The following is a 23404-nucleotide window of genomic DNA, read 5'->3' as shown; positions in this document are numbered from 1 at the left end:
TTAGAATCAGTCCTCTGTCTCACAAACCTTTTCCAGGTTACCTTAATAACATAACCTTAGCCTCTTGGCGGCTTACTCAGCTTCTTCTTTTCTCCAATAAATGGTAGCACATACTTTCTCGTCAAATCAGTCTTAAACTGTCGCCATTTAGAGCCTGCTGACTTTAGGACCATGTTTTCAATTTCTGGTTTAACTTTGAAGGTAGCCTGAAAAAACACAAGTTCACAAAATCATAACAGGAAAAACTTATATTCAAGATCTACATTTGATAATAATTTTTTACAATTGATCTAGTACCTGGAGATCTAACCAAAGCTTTGATTTTAATTCAGGGTCTACATTTGGCCACGTAGGAATGTCGATTGGAATCGTAGTCCTGGCCAACATACCAATGTAAGACTGCAAACGGGCTCTAGTTTCCCCATTAGGAATCCCCCATTCATTGCCAGTGACTTTAACTTTCTTCCCGCGAGCTTTCTTGACAATCATTTTGTACATTGCACATACGCCTTGCTTACCCCCAGACTTCCTTGTAGCAGTATTAGTTGTAGTATTTGTCTGTTCTGAGTTAGTCGGTTGAGATTCCGATGCATGCCCTTCATTTTTTTCATCATTGTTCGGAACATCCTCCAGCCGCTTGGGGCTTCCATCGCTAAGATTCTGTGATGTAGTCTTTTCTGATTGCTTTCGCATTTGCCTTTTTGGTGCCATTCTTTCCTCTTCCTCTAATCTGAAAAATTAACTAATATTTAACAGATTAGAACAACTACACAGTTCATGGTATAATGTCTAACAGATATGCAGAAAATTAAACAAAATTCTCATTTAATTGTCAAGAAAAATTACAGATAGACTTCTATAACTACATAGAAAAATTACAAGAAAACAGAGATCACAAGATACATTACAAATAACAAGAAAAATTACAAATAAGGAGAATATATAGCTAGACTCCTATAACTTTTTGACCCATATACCCTCAACATTTTCTCTTCTATTACAAACACTTGCATCATCAATATTAGTAGGGTCACATGTAGGGATATTAGAACAGAATGGGGGAGGGTTCCAGGAGGTGTCTTCAGGAGCATCTTTATTGTAAACATCATGATAGTCTCGAGTTATTGCCGATAACACAACGGACCAATTAGCATCAACTGGACCTCAATATAAAATACTTGGTTGACTTGGTCAACAGAGACATATTTGTCCTTTTTGTGACCTGGTCAACTGAAGTTGACAAGGGTGAAACCAAGATCATCGGACTTGACACCTTTGTCACTTGCTGCCCATGTACATAAAAATAGAGGGGCCTTGAATGCGTGGTAGTCTAATTCCCATATTTCCCTGATCACCCCATAAAATTTTAAATCACTCTCTATAGGATTCATGTCCTTAGCACTAGGGACTTGGACTGTCCTCGCAACTAATGACACACCACTATTCTGAACTACCCTTGCATTATCTCGATCCTTTGTGTGGTATCGGACCCCTTCAACAGCATAACTTTCGTAAGTCAAAACTGAAAATGAAGGTTTCCCATCCAACCATCTTATAGTTTCAGATATGGCTTCCGTATTCTCCCTCATTTCTGTACTGACCTACATATAATTTATTGATGCATATAAGTGGCTAGAAATTTAAAAACACGACTTATAAAAATAAAAGAGAAGAAAAAAGAATGTAAACCAACTTTTTGTTCAAAACAATCGGCAAATTGTCGATTGTGCTCTCCCAATAGCCACGATACACTCTTCTTTTTCCCTCGATAAATCTCTTCCCAATATTTTTTATGCAACCTAAAATTATTTACATCAGATTCGACTAAACTATACCAAATACAACTTTAACAATTATATGTATACTTTTTATGTTTTACTTACATAACATATGGTTCCACTTCCGAATTATTACGAAGATCTGAAAGATGAGCCTCATCTCGTTCTTTTTCCGCAACTGACTTCATAGTCGCACCACCGATTGGACCAGAAATTTTTTCTTCATCTTTCGGAAGACCGGCTGTTCTACTACTCACGCTATAGAACTCACTGCAAAATTCTATTGACTCTTCTTTGAGGTAACCTTCAGCTATAGAACCTTCTGGATAGAATCGGTTTCTTACATAACTCTTCAATATTTTATTGAAGCGTTCAAATGGAAACATCCATGTATAAAAAACCGGTCCACATAATCGCAGTTCCCTTACTAGGTGGACCATAAGATGTATCATAACATCAAAAAATGATGGAGGGAATATCTTCTCTAACTCACACAGGGTCAATATCACATCTGCTTGTAATTTATTCAACTTCGACACATCTACAACTTTGTTGCACAGAGAGTTGAAGAAAAAACACAATCTTATGATACCAACCCTAACATTTTTCGGAAGCACTGAACGAATGCAAACAGGTAGTAGTTGTTGGAGAAGGATATGGCAGTCATGGGACTTTAAACCATACAACTTCATATCAATCATCGATACACAGTTTCTTATATTTGAAGCATGTCCGTATGGAAGTTTCATGCCGTACAATGATGCCAATATTGTTTGTTTTTCTTTCCGGGAGAGAGTATAAGGGGCAGGAGGTAGGTATGTTCTTTTCTCACCTACTTCTGGAGCTAAATCAGGCCGTATTCCCATGTCAACCAAATCAAGACGCGAGGCAAAGTTGTCTTTACTCTTGAATTTCATGTGCAGAAGTGTCCCAATTATATTATCACACACGTTCTGTTCGACGTGCATGACATCTAAACAATGTCGAACATGGTGAAACTTCCAATACTCTAACTCAAAAAAAACTGACGGATGATAAAGATCTAAATACCGACGATGTCCTTGGTAGCTCATTTTTCTACAACGACTTAGATATTTAGCCATGGTCTGATCACCGCATACTGGACAGGCCCTATAACCCTTATTAACGCACCCCGACAAATTTCCATATTACGGGAAGTCATTTATTGTCCACATCAAGATTGCCTTTAGAGCGAAAAAGGATTTGGTATGGGCATCGTACACGTTTGGTTCACCTTCCTCCCGCAATTTTTTTAAATCATCGATCAGTGGCTGGAGATATACGTCAATATCATTACCAGGCTCTTGTGGGCCTGAAATTAAAGTTGTTAACATCATAAACTTCCTCTTCATGCATAACCATGGAGGAAGATTATATGTTACTAACATAACTGGCCAGCAGCTGTACCGATTATTTAATCCATTGTTGTGTGGATTTATACCATCGGCCGCTAATCCTAAACATATATTTCTTGCCTCGCTACCAAACTCAGGCCACCTACAATCTACATTTCTCCAAGAAGGAGAATCAGAGGGGTGACGCATCTTTCCATCTTTGGATCGATTATTTGCATGCCAACTCATTAATTCACCAGTAGATGAAGATTTAAACATTCTTTTAAATCTGGGGATTATCGGAAAATACCACATAACCTTAGCTGGCACATTTACCCTAACTTGACCATCTTTCCTAACTTTCCAGCGAGAGAGATGGCATTTGGGACACTCGGAAGAAGACTCGAGAATTGGACCCCTGTATAATACGCAGTCATTTGGACAAACGTGGAATTTAATATACTCGAGGCCTAAATCAGTCAAGGTTTTCTTGGCTTCATACATATTAGACGGAAGCAGATTATCTTTAGGAAGAATTGATCCAATTGATTGAAGCAGATCAGTAAAAGCTTTATCGGAAACTCTAAACCTAGCCTTCCAATTATGTAATTTTAAGACCGACTCCAATTTAGTACACTCACTTCCCTCAAACAGAGGTTGTTCTGTATCGGCAACAAACCTCTTAAAGTTATCTGACTCTTTATCGCAATCTTCCCTACTATAAGCTGCTTCACACACGTTAAATGTTTCTGAAATTGGTATGGGCTTCGAGGGAGGACAAGTACTACCAACAGATGACCTAGTACTATTGTCATGGTTTTTTCCATGCCAAATCCAATCAGAATATCCTAAACTAAACCCTGATTCATAAAGATGACCTCTGATTATATTCATAGAAAACTTTTTGAAGTTAGAGCAGTGTGCACAAGGACAAGGAATTTTTTTGGGGATTTTAGCATTTTCCTCGGCAAATATCAAGAAGTTTTCAACACCAATTTCATACTGTAGAGAATCCCTATCGACTTTTATCGAAGACTTATCCATTTAAAACCACCTGGTATGTCACTAAAAAATTCAGTATAAGGCTTATATTTATTTTATAAGTCTAATATTTATTTTAGAAGTCTAACTTGATTTTAAGTATGACATCCACACATAGGGCAGACTATAAACAACATAAGAAAACTGAGAATTCATATTATACATAATGCATATTATACATTTTAATGTTATATATTTTATTATAATATGATATGAATCAATTTGTAATGCATTACGTAATTCATATTATACATTTAATTATAGTACTAGTACTATATATTAACTAGTCATTCAATACTTAATGTATAATCACTATATAATTAACTATAATTAACCATAGTATAATAGTCAGATCACGGATGCAGATTATCAAATTATAAATATACTATTTTCAACTAAACACTTGCATACACAATGACTAAATTAACCACACACTTGCATACAAAATTCAGAACACGACTACATTTAAATATAACATACTAATACTGTAACGACCGAGAATTTTGCGTCGTAATTAAGAAAGTAAAGTATGTGTTGTGTGATGAGATTATGTGATTAAGTGGTGATTATTTGTCTTATCTGTATACTAGAGTTAAGGAGTGTGGATAAAAACGTTCCAATTTAAAGAGTCAGCTTATAAGTCAAGCTGTGGTTTCGGGCCGTCAGGTAGAACGGAACCCGTCCTAATATAGAAATTAAATAATATAAAATGTGAATTATATGTGAAGTAAATGAATGAAGTATTTCGTCTTAAGAGACGTGTTGATTGTCAAAGGTAATGAGAAGCGTATTCGAAACGCTGAGCGTCGGGCCGTCAGGCTGAACGTGACCCGGTACGCGTAAAAAGGGAATAAAGATTAAAGAGGGATAGATTCTATGATCAGACCTGAGTCGTTATGTGACTATATGCGTGTGATTGCTTGACTGTGTGCATGATTATATGTTCTGTGTTAATTTCTGTGAATTTTAAAGGAATTATGTGATTTACATAAGGGTTTATTTAACCTTCGTGCATTTTTATAAAATCATCTGAGATGGATAAAAACATGGGATTTGTTCTGTTATCTTCGTAGAGGTCTTAGAGACTTTTTAAAAATGATAAGTGAATTTAATTGTGGGTCTTTGCATTTTTAAATAGATTTTATGTGGAAAAGGTATTTATTAAAGCAAGTTTGCGAAATTCATATAAAATCCACTGCTCGCTCAAATTCTTATTATGAGTAATGGATGAAAAGCTAATTTCGAGACCTACGTGTTAAAATTGTCATTTTCAATAATTCTCGACTTTCCGAGAGAGAAATATTATTATTTTGAATTTTGTTACATTTGAATAAAAAGAGAAACAAAATGCAAATTAAAAAGGGAGTTATTAGATTACCATTTTGCCCTTGTGTTGGTGGAGTATAAATTACTCCTTCCTCCCCATTTTCTTCTTTCTTTTCCGTGCACTCACTCTTTTCTCTCCTCTTTTTCTTTCACACTCTCTCTCTCTCTCTCACTCGAACAACTCTCTCTCGGCTCTCTCTTCAATCTCTCTCGGTATACCTCTCTTTTCTTTGATCAAACACATCAATCATACCCAAATCTTCTTGTTAAACACATATTTGTAGGTAAAAGTGTGTGCATGTGTGTATACCCACTTGCATGTCGATGTGTGTGTGTGTTGTGGGTGCTCGGTGTGTGTGTTCACCCGAGAACCACATGGTTCTTGCTATTTGTTGTTGATGTCATCTTGCTAAGCTTGATTCCTTGTAAACAAATGATAGAGAAGATGTGCATGTTAGTTCTTTTTGTGTAATTGATGGAATCGGGGGTTTCGTGGTTGGACACCCTCGAATGAGGGCACCACCGTGAAGCCACCGCCACCGGTGATGAACTTCGGTGAACCGGTGGTGAGCTATGATGTTAAAAACTGAGCTCTAGAACCTTAAGATCACTTATTTATGTTTGCATGTGGTGTTTTGATTAAAAGGCCGAATGGCCCTTACTATTTTAAGGAAATCAAGTTGATTATATTGAAATGCATGAGTCATTGATTTGATGTTGAAAATATAGGTGGATTTGTGATTCAAGAATTAAGAATATCAAGTTGCATGATTGTTTTTGAAAAAGGCCGAATGGTTTTAATCTTTAAGGTTGTTTGATTTGAATTAACTTGTTTAAAATGATGATGGATTGTTATTAGATTAAAAAGGAATGAAAATATTGTTGCATGCTAAATTTAGGTTCGAATTTTTGTGTTAATAAGAAAGGAAATTGATTTTTGTTGGATAATCTTGGTAAACACTATGTATAAATGGACTAAAAGTGATTGCATGTTAAGATGTGCATGTCAATGATTTGTCCTTGGGATGTGAATTTGGGTTATTGCCGAATGAAATTGAGTTAAAATAGATTAATTTGATGAATGAATGGATGTATGTTGTAATTTAGATAAAAATCAATTGTGTTAAGGAACTTAGTTGGCTTACGTGATAAAGATAAAGTGTTTGATATTGTGCTAAGTTAACAATGAATTGCATGTGAGCATGTATGTATGTTTTGGTTCGAATGGTTATTGATCAAGAAAATGGTGCTAGTTTAAATGTGGAATCATGTTAGAACTAAAGTTGTATGGTGTAATTTTGAGAAATTTGATTGTATATGTATAATTATGGTTCGGATTTCTATGATTAAAAGAAAGGAGAGTGGTTCTTTAAAGGTTGTTAATTGAGATACGTGTTTATGTGAATTAAAGTGAGTATTTGCAATAAGGCCGAATAGGCCATAAGAAATAAAGGTCAAAACTTGATTTTTGTAATTGAAAGAATGATTGAGTGTTATAGGTGAAAATCTTTGATTTTGCTTGATGTTTTGATTCGAATTAAGGAATAAAAGAAAAGGGAATTAAGTCGATTGATAAAAGTGATAGTATGCACGTAAATGTTTGGTTGAAAATGTGTCTAGTACTCGTAAAAGAGAAGTATTAGTGTGATTTGAGAAATAGCCTAGGTCAAGCGAGTACGCTTTGATTGCTAGGTATATAAGGATATAAAAACTACGAGAAAGAATTATGCTATGTGCTATATGCTGTGTGCCTATTTGTATAAGCTATACTCGTATAGTTCGAGTCAAGGATATAATCGAGTTATCGTATAGAGTGATCGTTCCGGGAACGAGAGTTGGAAATCTAATTAAGATTTCTGGTTTTATTGTAGATTCGGAGCGTGAGGGCATTCGGGCTAGGAAAGGGAAAAGTATATTAGGTGGCAATAGTCCCACCCCCAGGAAAGCAATTTCAGGCAAGTAACTCTGATTACTTGTATAAATGATTGTAAAGGAAATGTTGTTCATATCATGTAGAGTATTGAACTGTTAAAGTATGAAACCCTTGCTTTATGAAACCCTGATATTGATTTGAAGTACCCTTGTTCTTGATAACCTGTTATTGATAATCCTATTGATTTCACCCTTTTATAATTTGTCTTTCTGTTCAAGTTACCTATAAAGCTATGAATCATATTGAACCTCTTGATTATCTTGGTTAACTCTGTTTAATGATACCCTGTTTCTCTTGATCACCCTATTGATCCCTAATTCAATGCTGATCCTTCTAATTTAGTGCCTTGTTGTCCCTGATACAGAATTCTTGTGAATTGTTCCTTGCGTATCTTTGATTCACTCCCTGAACTTTGTTTCTTTAAAATCTGATTTAAGAATGAGTTTCGACTTGAAAGAGTCCGAATGATTTCAAATGCTTGGTAATGATAAAAATGGATTTTAGAAAACCTATTTGCTTTTCCAACTCAAGGTTTTCCAAATGAATTCCTGATGGATTGGATTGAGACGTAAGAGGCTAGTGGGACTAGTCCAGTCATGGTAAGAGGCTAGTGGGACTAGTCCAATTTAAGGCTAAAATTATACCGATTGGTACCTTAAAGACCAGAATGGAGGTCGATACGGGCTGATCACCCGTATATAATGAAATGGAAAGATAAAGTGATCCAATCAAGGGTTCTAAATGATTATTTAAAAGGGAACTGAAACTTTTGTTCAGTAAATTGATTTTTGGAAATGAAAATGGTTTATACTGTTTTGAAAAGAGTTGATTATGTTATTGTGGAGCTTAAAGCTCAGAACCCTGATTCCTGAAATTGTTGATCATATGAATGATTCTATATTTTGAAATACTGTTGCTTTCCTCTACCGAAAGATCTATTTTAATCCTATAATGATTTGTGTTGAATGTCGGCTTTCATCCTGTTTCGAGCCTTGTTTCTTGAAAGCCCAACTATTCTTCGGATACGTTTCCTTATCTCAAAGAAAACAAAAATGAATATACGGAAATCTGCCACCTAGATTAGCTAAAATAGAATGCCCTAGTTCGTTCAAAGCATATTGAGAATTGTTATTGTAGAACTGCTATTTAGTTACTTGCTGAGTTTTATACTCATTGTTTTGTCTTAATCTAACCATGGAAGTTAAGCAAGAAGATGGCCAGGCTTAGGCGCACTGCTCGTAAGAGCGTACCTGGTGGTCCCTACCGTGTTGAGGGCTTCCAGTTGTCAGAGCAGGTAGTACAGGTTATGAGTGAGCTCGCGTCTAGTAAGAGGTGTTTAAAGATACAATGGGTTATCTGTCGGTTCCCAGCCGGAATCGATACTGATTATTTAATAATATTTTGGGTTTGTAAGTTATATTCGTTGATTGGTAGTTGTAATCTTGTCTCATACTTTATCATGTTCATCCTGTTAATAGTTAATTGGGGTTTATGCATATTTAATTAGTAGATTAGAGGTGTGTGAGTCCTCATTTCCTAACCCCGAGATTGAGGTCGTCACAAGTTGGTATCAGAGCTACAGGATCTAGTCCCTGAGACAAGTTAGTTTTAAAAAGGGGTATTTTGGGAATATATCTATATCGCGAGAGAGTTCGACTCATGTAGAGTTGAGTTAGACTATTAGGTATAGTCTAAGGAAAGTGTTTGATTGGTAAAGTAGAAACTAGAGTTAGGGTGTGAGTTAGCTGGAAGCTTTATTTGACCCTAACATTGTTTCTTGGTTGCTGTTTTATGTTTTCTCTCAGGATCCTAGTAGTGGTAGTGATTCAGACTCAGAGATTAGCTTGACTGGTACCCCTGTGGACCCTATTCTACCCTCTCCAGAGGAGCCTGTATATGTTAGTTCAGACCCAGAGGAGGACCCTTCTGAGAGTAGTGAGATCCCCATGCAGATTTCACCCTTGAGGCTTGATTCAGAGACCCCTGCCCCTGAGCCAGAGTCGGAGATGCCTAAGACTGTTCCTGTCAGTATTGGTGGCAAGTTAGCCCAGGACCGAGACTTTATGTACTCCCGCATTCCTGAGTTAGGAGCTTTGGTGGATAGACTAGCCAGGGAGTCTAGGCAGTGTGCTTCTGTTATGGATGATGAGTGGCGAGTTCGAGTGAAGATGGTGGAGCAGGTTGCCAGGAGGAGATTGGATGAGGGACCATCCACTAGTGATGCTGATGCTGAGGCCCGGAGGCTGCATAAGATCATTCGCTGGATGTTAGTTGTGTTGAGAGAGATCCTAGATGATTAGACAGGACTGTTGGTTGAGCCCGTAGATTGTTGTTGTTGTTTCAGCGCTGGTAGGCTTTGGGATACTTGGTCAGATGCCGGGATCCCTTTTTCATTTATCTTGTTGTATCTCAGACCAGTGTAATAGTAGTAGTTGTTGGAAGTTAGAGGTAGATAGGGGGATGTTTTCCAGTTATTCCTCTGTTTAACCCTGCTATTTATTGTACCTTGTTTCAGAACCTTAAAATCCAGAATATTTCCTATGTAACCCTTGATTTAAATAAATCTATGATCTTGCTTCCCTTTGTGCACCTTGTTTATCTTATAAACTGTTCTCAATGCCATGTTTTAAATATAGCTATGTTTTCATACAACCATGTCTAAAGATTGTAAAACCCTATCCCGTGCCATGATAAAACAACACTGATATGAGAATTATGTAGTAATAGGATTGCATGTGCAAATTGGGTAAAACTTAAAACCCACAAAAGAGATTTCATAAAAATTGTTGTTATATATGCCATGCTATCGTATTGCTAAATAATTGCTCAATCAGGTTTGTAAGAAATGGCCAACTCACCAGATCACCAAGAAGAAGAAATTCCCACCCAAGACCCAGAAATAACCCAGAAACCACTTTGATGAGCAGACTTGCTCAGATTTTGCAACAACCTGTGGCCCCAAAAGTTGGAAATTTCAAGCACTTTCAATCTGTTCACCCTCCAGAGTTCTTAGGTTTTCCAGATCCGATTAAAGCACAGTCGTGGTTGAGAGAGATGGAAAAAGCCTTTGAGCTAGCCGAAGTTAAGGACGATAAGAAGGCTCAGTACGCAAGTTATTATTTGAGGGATGAAGGAAGTTTCTGGTGGGAGTCTTCTAAGGCGTTGTTGGAAGGCAAAAACTTATCTTGGGAGAAGTTTACTGAGATGTTTCTGGAAAAATATTTGCCAAGTTATATGCAAGATCAGTTGGAGATGAAATTTTTGGATCTTAGACAGGAGGAAATGTCGGTAGCAGAATATGAGGTGAAGTTTTCGGAGTTGGCGAGGTTCGTGCCAGAGTACGTGAATACTGAAGCAAAGAAGGCTAAGAGGTTCCAGCAGGGACTTAAGCCATGGATTAGGAGTCAAATAGCAATGTTGGAGATCAAGAACTATGCTGCTTTGGTTCAGAAAGGCAATGATAGTAGAAGGTGAGCGGGAAGCTGCTCGAAGAGAAAATGAAGGAAGAAAGAGGAAGTTTGAAAGCTCTGAGCAAGAGCAAGGAAGTTTCAAGTTCAGAGGAAAGTTTGGAAAGAATGGTGGAGGTCAGAACAAAAAGTTTCAGAAGTTTAGACCCGGGAATGGAGCTCAGAAGAACCGTTTCCAGAAAGATGGACAACCGGGAAAGGATAGCAGGCCCCAGATGCAAGAATGCAGGAACTGTGGAAAGAGACACCCGGGGATGTGTAATAAGCTGGATATAACATGTTTTAAGTGCAACCAGAAGGGGCATTATTCTTCAGAATGTTCAAATGAAATAAGGAAGCCTGATTTGGCTTGTTTCAAGTGTGGCAAGGTAGGCCATATGGCTAGAAATTGCAAGGAGCCTGTGCAGAAGGCTAATGTTCTCAGAATTGCTGGACCGCCATCTCTCCCAACACCATCAGCTCAACCCAGAGCTAGGACCTTTAACATGTCAATGAAAGATGCGGTGCAAGATGTGGACGTGGTAGCAGGTATGCTTGTTATAAACTCAGTAGAAGTAAAAGTTTTGATGGATTCTGGAGCAACCAGATCTTTTATTTCTGAAAGCATTCTTGATAAGTTAAATTGTGTTGCGTACCCTCTAGAGCCTAATTTGATTATAGAGGTAGCAAATCAAGAGAAAGTTGTTGTTAATAAGATTTTTTCCGATTGTGATGTGTCTATAAAAGGTCAGCACTTTTTTGCTGACTTAATTCCTTTTAAGTTAGGAGAATTTGAGGTTATTCTAGGAATGAATTGGTTGTCAAATCATGAGGCGCAAATAGAGTGTAAAAGTAAGAAAGTGAAGTTAAAAACCAAGGATGGTGAGGAAGTGATATTTAAAGGAAAGAGGCAAGAGAAGAAATTTCTAACGGTTATTGAGGCGAGAAGATTAATGCGTCAAGGATGCGAAGTTTATTTGGCTCATGTCGTGGACGTGAAGAAAGAATCTGTAAGGATCGACGATATTCCGGTAGTAAGAGATTTTCCGGACGTGTTTCCTGATGAATTGCCTGGACTACCTCCAGACAGAGAGATCGAGTTTACGATTGAATTGACTCCTGGTACGGAACCAGTGTCGAAAGCTCCCTATCGCATGGCGCCGGTTGAAATGAAGGAATTGGCAGCTCAGTTGCAAGAGTTGTTGGACAAAGGAGTAATCCGACCGAGTGTATCCCCGTGGGGTGCACCGGTGTTGTTTGTAAAGAAGAAGGATGGAAGTATGCGATTGTGTATCGATTACCGTGAACTGAATAAGTTGACGATCAAGAATAAGTACCCTCTACCACGGATCGATGACTTATTTGACCAATTAAAAGGAGCTTCGTGTTTCTCAAAGATTGATTTAAGATCTGGGTATCATCAACTAAAGATCAAAGCGGAAGATATACCCAAGACAGCGTTCCGAACAAGATACGGACATTATGAGTTTTTGGTGATGGCATTTGGCTTGACAAATGCGCCAACTGCATTTATGGATATTATGAACAAAGTGTTCAAGCAGTATTTGGACAAGTTCGTGATTGTGTTTATTGACGATATACTTATTTATTCCAAAATGGAGGAAGATCATAAGGAGCATTTGAGGATTTCCTTGGAAATTCTGCGAAAAGAGAAGCTGTATGCAAAGTTTTCAAAGTGTGAATTTTGGCTAAAAGAAGTGCAATTTCTTGGTCATGTAGTTAATATTAAAGTGGATCCAGCCAAGATAGAAGCTGTAATGAATTGGGAAAGACCCAAGACTCCGACGGAAGTCAGAAGTTTTCTGGGATTAGCCGGATACTATAGAAGATTTGTGCAAGATTTCTCAAAGATTGTCGTTCCATTGACAAAATTGACGAGAAAGAATGAGAAGTTCGTTTGGACAGAAAAGTGTGAGGAAAGTTTCCAAGAGTTAAAGGAGAGATTGGTAACCGCCCCTGTGTTGGTATTACCAGATGATAAAGGTGAATTTGTGATATTCAGTGATTCTTCCTATAAAGGACTTGGATGCGTGTTAATGCAACACGGGAAGGTAATAGCATACGCGTCAAGGCAACTCAAACCGCACGAGCAAAAGTATCCAACGCACGATTTGGAATTGGCAGCAATTGTGTTTGCCCTTAAGATTTGGAGGCATTATTTGTACGGGGAATAGTGCGAGATTTATACGGACCATAAGAGCTTAAAGTATATCTTTACTCAGAAAGAACTGAATATGCGACAAAGAAGGTGGTTGGAATTGATCAAAGATTATGATTGCGCGATAAACTATCATCCTGGAAAGGCAAATGTGGTAGCCGATGCTTTAAGTCGAAAGGAAAAGTTGAATATGTTAACGTCATCAGAAGAATTAATCAAGGACTTTGAAAAGATGGAAATAGTGGTGCAGACTCCAGAATGTGGAGGTGAAGCCATTTATGCAATACGGTTTCAACCTGAAATTTTGGAAAAGATTAGATGCTGTCAAGAGCAAGTGATGAATCACGAAAGGAATAAGTTGACGGGAGAAGAAATTAAAGCTCAAAAGGATGGAAAAGGGATATACCGTGTTAACTCACGTATTTGGATACCCGATGTTGTGGAACTAAAGCATGAGATTTTGCAAGAAGCGCATAACTCGAGATTTTCAATTCACCCTGGAAGTACGAAGATGTACCAGAATTTGAAAGGAAATTTTTGGTGGCCAAACATGAAAAAAGAAATTACAGAATGGATATGCAAATGTTACACGTGCCAAAGAGTTAAAGCGGAACATCAAAGGCCAAGTGGATTGCTTCAGCCACTAGACATACCTGAATGGAAATGGGAACATATCGCAATGAATTTCGTGGTAGGATTACCTAAAACCAAGTCTAATCATGATGCGATTTGGGTGGTAATTGATCGACTGACAAAGTCAGCACATTTCTTGCCGATAAACGAAAGGTTTTCATTAGAGAAGCTGGTCAAAATGTATCTGGATGAAATTGTGATGCGTCACGGAGTTCCTGTATCTATCGTGTCTGATAGAGATCCAAGGTTTAATTCGAGATTTTGGCGACAATTCCATGATCATTTGGGAACGAAATTGAAAATGAGTACGGCATATCATCCGCAGACAGACGAACAAAGTGAAAGGACAATTCAGACAATTGAGGATATGTTGCGAACCTGCGCAATAGATTTCAAAGGAAATTGGGACGATCATTTGCCCTTAGTTGAGTTTTCCTACAACAACAGTTATCATGCAAGTATTGGCATGCCGCCTTATGAAGCGTTGTATGGAAGAAAGTGTAGATCCCCTACTTATTGGGACGAAGTTAGTGAGTGCAAGTTAATTGGCCCCGAGCTAGTGCAGCAAACGAAGGAAAAAGTTTAAATGATACAAAAGAGATTAATTGCAGCTCAAGACCGACAGGCAAAGTACGCGAATCAAGAGCGGAAAGATGTGCAATTCGAAACTGGAGACAAGGTCTTGTTGAAGATATCTCCTTGGAAAGGTTTAACTCGATTTGGAAAGAAAGGAAAGCTAAGTCCAAGGTACATTGGACCATTTGAAGTATTGCGACAAGTTGGGAAAGTGGCGTATGAATTAGCGCTACCGCCGCAAATGCAACATCTGCACAATGTATTTCATGCATCTCTCCTGAAGAAGTATAATGCTGATGCGAGCCATGTGATCGAGTTGGAACCAGTAGAAATCCAACCAGATTTATCCTATGTGGAACAACCAGTGCGAATTTTGGATCTAAAAGAAAGGACGCTTAGAAATAAAGTTGTACCTCTAGTTAGAGTGTTGTGGAGAAATCCACTAGTCGAGGAATCGACTTGGGAATTAGAAAGTGAAATGAAAGAAAAGTATCCCCATCTATTTGCTTAGATTAGATTCTGGGGACAGAATCCTTTTAAGGAGGGTAGATTGTAACGACCGAGAATTTTGCGTCATAATTAAGAAAGTAAAGTATGTGTTGTGTGATGAGATTATGTGATTAAGTGGTGATTATTTGTCTTATCTGTATACTAGAGTTAAGGAGCGTGGATAAAAGTGTTCCAATTTAAAGAGTCAGCTTATAAGTCAAGCTGTGGTTTCGGGCCGTCAGGTAGAACGGAACCCGTCCTAATATAGAAATTAAATAATATAAAATGTGAATTATATGTGAAGTAAATGAATGAAGTATTTCGTCTTAAGAGACGTGTTGATTGGCAAAGGTAATGAGAAGCGTATTCGAAACACTGAGCGTCGGGCCGTCAGGCTGAACGTGACCCGGTACGCGTAAAATGGGAATAAAGATTAAAGAGGGATAGATTCTATGATCAGACCTGAGTCGTTATGTGACTATATGCGTGTGATTTCTTGACTGTGTGCATGATTATATGTTCTGTGTTAATTTCTGTGAATTTTAAAGGAATTATGTGATTTACATAAGGGTTTATTTAACCTTCGTGCATTTTTATAAAATCATCTGAGATGGATAAAAACATGGGATTTGTTCTGTTATCTTCGTAGAGGTCTTAGAGACTTTTTAAAAATGATAAGTGAATTTAATTGTAGGTCTTTGCATTTTTAAATTGATTTTATGTGGAAAAGGTATTTATTAAAGCAAGTTTGCGAAATTCATATAAAATCAACCGCTCGCTCAAATTCTTATTATGAGTAATGGATGAAAAGCTAATTTCGAGACCAATGTGTTAAAATTGTCATTTTCAATAATTCTCGACTTTCCGAGAGAGAAATATTTTTATTTTGAATTTTGTTACATTTGAGTAAAAAGAGAAACAAAATGCAAATTAAAAAGGGAGTTATTAGATTACCATTTTGCCCTTGTGTTGGTGGAGTATAAATTACTCCTTCCTCCCCATTTTCTTCTTTCTTTTCCGTGCACTCACTCTTTTCTCTCCTCTTTTTCTTTCACTCTCTCTCTCTCTCTCTCACTCGAACAACTCTCTCTCGGCTCTCTCTTCAATCTCTCTCGGTATACCTCTCTTTTCTTTGATCAAACACATCAATCATACCCAAATCTTCTTGTTAAACACATATTTGTAGGTAAAAGTGTGTGCATGTGTGTATACCCACTTGCATGTCGATGTGTGTGTGTGTGTTGTGGGTGCTCGGTGTGTGTGTTCACCCGAGAACCACATGGTTCTTGCTATTTGTTGTTGATGTCATCTTGCTAAGCTTGATTCCTTGTAAACAAATGATAGAGAAGATGTGCATGTTAGTTCTTTTTGTGTAATTGATGGAATTGGGGGTTTCGTGGTTGGACACCCTCGAATGAGGGCACCACCGTGAAGCCACCACCACCGGTGATGAACTCCGGTGAACCGGTGGTGAGCTATGATGTTAAAAACTGAGCTCTAAAACCTTAAGATCACTTATTTATGTTTGCATGTGGTGTTTTGATTAAAAGGCCGAATGGCCCTTACTATTTTAAGGAAATCAAGTTGATTATATTGAAATGCATGAGTCATTGATTTGATGTTGAAATATAGGTGGATTTGTGATTCAAGAATTAAGAATATCAAGTTGCATGATTGTTTTTGAAAAAGGCCGAATTGTTTTAATCTTTAAGGTTGTTTGATTTGAATTAACTTGTTTAAAATGATGATGGATTGTTATTAGATTAAAAAGGATTGAAAATATTGTTGCATGCTAAATTTAGGTTCGAATTTTTGTGTTAATAAGAAAGGAAATTGATTTTTGTTGGATAATCTTGGTAAACACTATGTATAAATGGACTAAAAGTGATTGCATGTTAAGATGTGCATGTCAATGATTTGTCCTTGGGATGTGAATTTGGGTTATTGCCAAATGAAATTGAGTTAAAATAGATTAATTTGATGCATTAATGGATGTATGTTGTAATTTAGATAAAAATCAATTGTGTTAAGGAACTTAGTTGGCTTACGTGATAAAGATAAAGTGTTTGATATTGTGCTAAGTTAACAATGAATTGCATGTGAGCATGTATGTATGTTTTGGTTCGAATGGTTGTTGATCAAGAAAATGGTGCTAGTTTAAATGTGGAATCATGTTAGAACTAAAGTTGTATGGTGTAATTTTGAGAAATTTGATTGTATATGTATAATTATGGTTCGGATTTCTATGATTAAAAGAAAGGAGAGTGGTTCTTTAAAGGTTGTTAATTGAGATACGTGTTTATGTGAATTAAAGTGAGTATTTGATTGATTTTATGGTGGGTATTTGTAATAAGGCCGAATAGGCCATAAGAAATAAAGGTCAAAACTTGATTTTGGTAATTGAAAGAATGATTGAGTGTTATATATGAAAATCTTTGATTTTTCTTGATGTTTTGATTCGAATTAAGGAATAAAAGAAAAGGGAATTAAGTCGATTGATAAAAGTGATAGTATGCACGTAAATGTTTGGTTGAAAATGTGTCTAGTACTCGTAAAAGAGAAGTGTTAGTGTGATTTGAGAAATAGCCTAGGTCAAGCGAGTACGCTTTGATTGCTAGGTATATAAGGATATAAAAACTACGAGAAAGAATTATGCTATGTGCTATGTGCTGTGTGCTTATTTGTATAAGCTATACTCGTATAGTTCGAGTCAAGAATATAATCGAGTTATCGTATAGAGTGATCGTTCCGGGAACGAGAGTTGGAAATCTAATTAAGATTTCTGGTTTTATTGTAGATTCAGAGCGTGAGGGCATTCGGGCTAGGAAAGGGAAAAGTATATTAGGTGGCAATAGTCCAACCCCCAGGAAAGCAATTTCAGGCAAGTAACTCTGATTACTTGTATAAATGATTGTAAAGGAAATGTTGTTCATACCATGTAGAGTATTGAACTGTTAAAGTATGAAACCCTTGCTTTATGAAACCCTGATATTGATTTGAAGTACCCTTGTTCTTGATAACCTGTTATTGATAATCCTATTGATTTCACCCTTTTATAATTTGTCTTTCTGTTCAAGTTACCTATAAAGCCATGAATCATATTGAACCTCTTGATTATCTTGGTTAGCTCTGTTTAATGATACCCTGTTTCTCTTGATCACCCTATTGATCCCTAATTCAATGCTGATCCTTCTAATTTAGTGCCTTATTGTCCCTGATACAGAATTCTTGTGAATTGTTCCTTGCGTATCTTTGATTCACTCCCTGAACCTTGTTTCTTTAAAATCTGATTTAAGAATGAGTTTCGACTTGAAAGAGTTCGAATGATTTCAAATGCTTGGTAATGATAAAAATGGATTTTAGAAAACCTATTTGCTTTTCCAACTCAAGGTTTTCCAAATGAATTCCTGATGGATTGGATTGAGACGTAAGAGGCTAGTGGGACTAGTCCAGTCATGGTAAGAGGCTAGTGGGACTAGTCCAATTTAAGGCTGAAATTATGCCGATTGGTACCTTAAAGACCAGAATGGAGGTCGATACGGGCTGATCACCCGTATATAATGAAATGGAAAGATAAAGTGATCCAATCAATGGTTCTAAATGATTATTTAAAAGGGAACTGAAACTTTTGTTCAGTAAATTGATTTTTGGAAATGAAAATGGTTTATACTGTTTTGAAAAGAGTTGATTATGTTATTGTGGAGCTTAAAGCTCAGAACCCTGATTCCTGAAATTGTTGATCATATGAATGATTCTATATCTTGAAATATTATTGCTTTCCTCTACCGAAAGATCTATTTTGATCCTATAATAATTTGTGTTGAATGTCGGCTTTCATCCTGTTTCGAGCCTTATTTCTTGAAAGCCCAACTATTCTTCGGATACCTTTCCTTATCTCAAAGAAAACAAAAATGAATATACGGAAATCTGCCACCTAGATTAGCTAAAATAGAATGCCCTAGTTTGTTCAAAGCATATTGAGAATTGTTATTGTAGAACTGCTATTTAGTTACTTGCTGAGTTTTATACTCATTGTTTTGTCTTAATCTAACCATGGCAGTTAAGCAAGAAGATGGCCAGGCTTAGGCGCACTGCTCGTAAGAGCGTACCTGGTGGTCCCTACCGTGTTGAGGGCTTCCAGTTGCCAGAGCAGGTAGTACAGGTTATGAGTGAGCTCGCGCCTAGTAAGAGGTGTTTAAAGATACAATGGGTTATCTGTCGGTTCCCAGCCGGAATCGATACTGATTATTTAATAATATTTTGGGTTTATAAGTTATATTCGTTGATTGGTAGTTGTAATCTTGTCTCATACTTTATCCTGTTGATCCTGTTAATAGTTAATCGGGGTTTATGCATATTTAATTAGTAGATTAGAGGTGTGTGAGTCCTCATTTCCTAACCCCGAGATTGAGGTCGTCACAAATACCAAAATGAATTCTCCTGCACATAATTGCAAATAAAATAAAACTGAGATTTCATATAATACATAATGCATATTATACAAAACACATAGATCAACATAAGAACCAACTACATAGCACATAGACAAAAAAAACACTATCAAAACTAACAAAACAAATCAAATGTATAAGCGTGCAAAACAGAGTTGGAAAAAAAAACTCACTGAAGATCGAAAAATTAAACAGCACTAATGTCCTGCAAAAACAAATCACAACATTACAAACAAATGAAAACCTATTTTATAAAAATAAAAAAAAATAAAAAAAATACAAATGTACAACCAAAAACACCCAAATAACCTAAAGCTTTAAATCTTTTTCTCAAATTAGGTCCTGTATACAACAAGAAGAAAAGTATTAGCAACAAGTTTAGACATTAAATTAATAAAAAAATAAGGGTTTCGAATTAGATAAAACCCCAATTTACAAAATTAGGGCTTTGAATTCAAAAATCCTCAACTTTTAAAACTGGTCTTCATGCAGAGAAGACCAGTTTGATTCAAGTAGATACAACACTTACCGAAGTAGAGAGGTTAACTGAAAGAGGCTTAACAGAGAGATTGAGAGCGGAGAGACAGAGAGAGAGAGAGAGAGAGAGAGAGAGAGAGGTTCCAGAGACAGGTTCGAGAGAGAGAGAGAGGTGAGAGAGAGAGATTGTGATGGTGAGATGATGGCCGGAGTTCAGAGAGATTGTGAGGGGAGAGAGGTTCGATCGATCGAGAGAGAGGTTCGAGAGAGAGGGGGGCTTCGAGAGAGAGAGAGAGAATTTCTGTTAGTTTTTAGTTTTTTAGTTTTTAGTTTTTTGTTTTGATTTTGTTGTGTCTGAAGATTAATTTGGGGGGAACCAAAATTTAATTAAGGGGGAGAATTTTGGGATTGGGGGGAATGTAGAACTAAAAACTGAATGAAAATTTCACTAACGGGGGAAAGAAAAGGTGGGCGCGAAATTTATTTTTTTTGGTGAATTTTAGACATCAGTTTAATTATAACCGATGTCTACAATGGACAAAGACATCACAAAAACACGGGGTGATGTCAATACTTTTTTTAATATCAGTGGCAAAGTTAACCGATATCTAATGTGTGATGTGTATTGACATTATTCTTGTAGTGGAAGATTCTCCTATCACGTCCGCGTTGATAGTGACTAAATTGCACAGGAAAGGAAACTATTCAAATGCAAATGTTGCTTTCCTAACAGAGCACATGACAGATGTCTTTGCTACTATCAATGCCTAATATGAAGATGAAGACGATGAAGGTGAACCTCAAGCTGAAAATGCACCACAGGAAGAAATTGCTCATGAACCTGAAGAGAATGTGAATGAAGAAGCATATCAACCTGAGCCTGAACATTGTGATCAAGCAGAGGATGAAGTTGAACCACAACAAGAAGCTGAGCCTAACAATTCTCAACAACCTCAATCTGAAGCTGCTAGACAACCTCCTCAAGCTGCTGAGTCTACTCACTATAATACATCTGTCTACAGACCAGATTTCTCAAGTACGGGTACATCTGCTATGAGTAATACTTATGAAGCATGCTCTGATTTTATTAGTATAGATCAATTACATCTTGACCCACATGTAACATCCGCGAAATATCGTGTAATTATTTGTATCAATATATGATTATTATGTGAATATTATATGAATTTTTGGTGAACTATCTGATGATTGATAATAATATTTGGATGTTTGTATATAATAAAATGTGAGTATGTTAATTTTAATATGACCAGAATAAAATATAGATAATTAAGGTATTTTCTGGTAATTTATGGAGTGTTATATGATTTTATAATGATTTATGAATTTATTAATTATTATCTGAATAATTATAAAGTTATTTTATAAAGCCGGGAATCGTTCGACTTCAATCGTTTTTACGTTTTTACAACCCGAAACTCTTCCGAAAACTCCTTCCTAACTGAATCTGGTAATTCCGGACATTTTCCGTGTTTTGACTTTTACGATCCGGATTACGGTTTGACCCGTGCGCGGCCCGGCACAAAATTTTTGATACGATAATCATTTCGGTGAATCAACAAAACCCGTATTCTCGAAAGACGGGATATTATTATATTATTTCCGTATAAAGTGTTTTATAAAAAGCCCGGTTGGGATAATTATCCAAAACTGATATCAAATCGGATCGTTATTGCAGATACTTAGCGGTTAAGCAACTAATTTAACGATCCAAAATGATCCAGAACGAACCAATATTCCGTAAATATAAATAGCATATTTCTTATTTCATTTTATTCGTTTATTCATTTATAATCAGTAAAAATATAGTATTACTAGGAAAAACCCTAAAAACGATACGTTCTTGGAAATCAAACGCACGAACGAAGGCGTTATCGAACTCCGATTTAGGCGTGTAATATATCAAAACGAAGCTCTCAAAATCTTCTTTCTGAATCAACCATTTTTTTTGCCCATAAAGCAAGGTATTTTTCTGAGTTAATTATTTTATTTCGAATTTATTATGGATTAAATTATGGATTTTTGTTCTTGATGTTTTTGATATGATTTGATGATTTCATCGTGTATATAATGATTTTCTGATCATTTTGGTATATTATATGTTTGATTTTGAGTTTCACATCATATAGAAATGGGTGTTCGATTTTCGAAAATTAAAATTAGGGTTCTTGGGTTGAATGTTCTTAATTAAAAATTAGGGGATTTTGATTCTGGGGTTATTGGATGAAATTGATGATTGGGATAGTTGTATCTTATCATTTGCAATCGATTCCCATATTTAGTTGAACCAAACGATTCCTGGAAGTATCAACCAAAGTTCATGGGTTTATATATTTTTCGATTTGATTTTCTGAACTATTCCCGAATTGTTCGTTGATATAGTTTACTGGGTTACATTTGTATGAATTCTAGCTTTAATTTCATATATAGAACGTTAAGTTTGTTGTAGGAAAGAAGTAACCCGTGTTTTCGCCGGATTGCTCACCGGCGAGGAGGCGGTGATCGTCGAAATCGACGATTTGATACTCGTCAGTGATAATTGTTGTAGGAATGCTTCGCTTCTGAGAGTGCTGAGTTGAAGCCCACCCAAAACGAGATTGTTTCGAAGGAAATCGACGGTGACCTGCGTTTTTGCCGTCGCCGAAAACTGGGCAGGGACCGCCGGGGTTCATCCCGACCGGATCGGGTTGGGTGACCCGATTACGACCCGCCTGGGTTGAAAAATATACCCGATTTTGATCCCATTTTCCCTAATTGGATTTCTAAAAAGTGTTTCTGGGTTTTCTTTTTATTTTAAATCAAAATTCATTTTTAAAAATTGTTTTTAATTTCCAAAATGTATTATTTAAAATTTCGAAAATCATTTTTAATTCCAAAATAAATCTAAATTAATTAATTAATTAATTTTAGTTAATAATTAATTATTTAATTAGTCAATTAATTTTAATATTATTTGACTAATTAATTTCATTAGGTATTAATTAATTTTAATGGATTATTTAATAAGATTTAATTATTTATTTTTGATTTAAAATTCCGAAAAATAATTTTTAGCTTTAAATATTATTTAAAATTATTATCAAGGCTAGATAATTATTACAAAATTATTTTAAAGACAGATTCGAGTGTTCGAACTCTGTTATTTAATTATAATATGATTCGGAGACCCATTTTAATTCCGAAAAATGTTCAAAAATTCATAATAAATCAACCGTTCGTCCGTTTAATATGAACCGAACGCCTCTAGACTCAGAAAAATATTTTTCTTCTATTAAAAATATTTTCGAGACCTAAATTCCTTTGTATCTAAAGGATGTTTATATTATGGATCATTCCGAGTCAATAATTGATCGATAAAATATTATTTTTGACCCGATTTCAATTCTAAACGTATTAAGACCTATCTTTTGTCGATTCAACTTATGTGCTACATGAATTACGTGATTATGTGTTATATGATTACATGCCCTATGTGTACGTGTTATGTTGATAATGAGTCGGCGTGTCTTTTAAACGTTATCTGATTGTGATGTGATCCTTATCTATTATTATCTGGCGGGTAGACGATAGGAATAAATGTATAGACTAGACAAATATATGTTGTCAGTTCATTGAATAGTGTAATTTGTAATAGATACACATAGTGCGAGGCATTCAAAGCTAGGCAGGGATTGCAGAAGTAAAGCCTGATTGCGTGTA

Source organism: Apium graveolens, chromosome 7 (assembly GCF_009905375.1).
Source record: "Apium graveolens cultivar Ventura chromosome 7, ASM990537v1, whole genome shotgun sequence".
Classification (NCBI taxonomy): domain Eukaryota; kingdom Viridiplantae; phylum Streptophyta; class Magnoliopsida; order Apiales; family Apiaceae; genus Apium; species Apium graveolens.
This window is presented reverse-complemented; position numbering follows the sequence as displayed.